The sequence below is a fragment of the Octodon degus genome, unplaced genomic scaffold (genome assembly GCF_000260255.1).
Source record: "Octodon degus isolate 3935 unplaced genomic scaffold, OctDeg1.0 scaffold00046, whole genome shotgun sequence".
Classification (NCBI taxonomy): Eukaryota; Metazoa; Chordata; class Mammalia; order Rodentia; family Octodontidae; genus Octodon; species Octodon degus.
In genome coordinates this window covers 6,940,998-6,942,041 of record NW_004524622.1, presented here as the reverse complement: position 1 = coordinate 6,942,041, position 1,044 = coordinate 6,940,998, and positions in this window count along the sequence as shown.

Here is a 1,044-nt window from a genome sequence, read left to right as displayed (position 1 = left end):
CCGCCCCACGGGGCTCGTCTGGGCTCCAGCCGGGACCGGGCCCGTCCCTCCGCGGCCTCTTGCGGAGCGGCTCCCCGGCGGGCGGCGACGCGGCCTCGCTCTCGCTCTCGGCCGCCGAGGGCGAGCCGGGCTGAAGGGCGAGCGGCGCCTCGTCCGCCATCTTCCAACCGCCTCTCTGGCCCGCCTCCCTCACCTCGCTGCTCCGCTCGCGCGACGCGCGGCACTGGCGCCCCCGCGGCTCGGGCTGCGGGAGATTTAAACCCCGTCACGTGACCGCCCGCGCCGCCGCCCCGGGCCGGACCGCAGCGCGCAGGTCACGTGGCGGGCGGGGCGAGGGGCGCGGCCCGCGGGCCTGGCTCGCTGGCGCCCGCCGCGGTGCGGTCGCTGCTTCCCGCACCGGCACCGCCCTGCTTCTCGCGCGGCGGCCGGGGCGCGCAGCGTCGGGCTTGCCTTCCCACGCTCTTGCGCCGCGCCGCCCCCGCGGCTGGAGTTCCCTGGGCGGCGCGGGGAGCAACGGACGGGCCTCCGGGCTCCAGGGAGCGTGAACGCCCTCACCTTGCTCGCAGGCAGAACTGGACCTCCCTGCCTTCGCGTTGGGCTCCCTTCGAGCCCGGGTCCAACCCTGCCTTATTGAGGAAATTAAGCTTCGTTTTCTTTCGCCTTGTGTTCTGAGACACGGTCCCGCAATGTAATTCAGGTTGGCCTCAGAATCACGGCAATCCCCCACCTCGGCCAGCCGAGTGCTGGGTTACAGGTGTGCCACTGTACCCAGCTCAAACTTTCTGACTTCGCCCATGGCACCTCGTTCTGAAACTTGAACCCAGCCCTCACAGCTGCATTGCCAGACTTTTTTTTTTTTTTCATTTAAATTGCTAAATTACCTAAAATTGAATTTCCTTTTGTTATCTTTCTGTCTCCCAGAGTGCTGGGATTAGAGGTGTGTACCGACACACAGGGCAGTTTCTTTCCTCTTTACGATGTTAGTAGCCTGGGCAGGGTGGTGTGCACCTATAATCCCAGCTCGGGGGCTGAAGCCGGAAGATT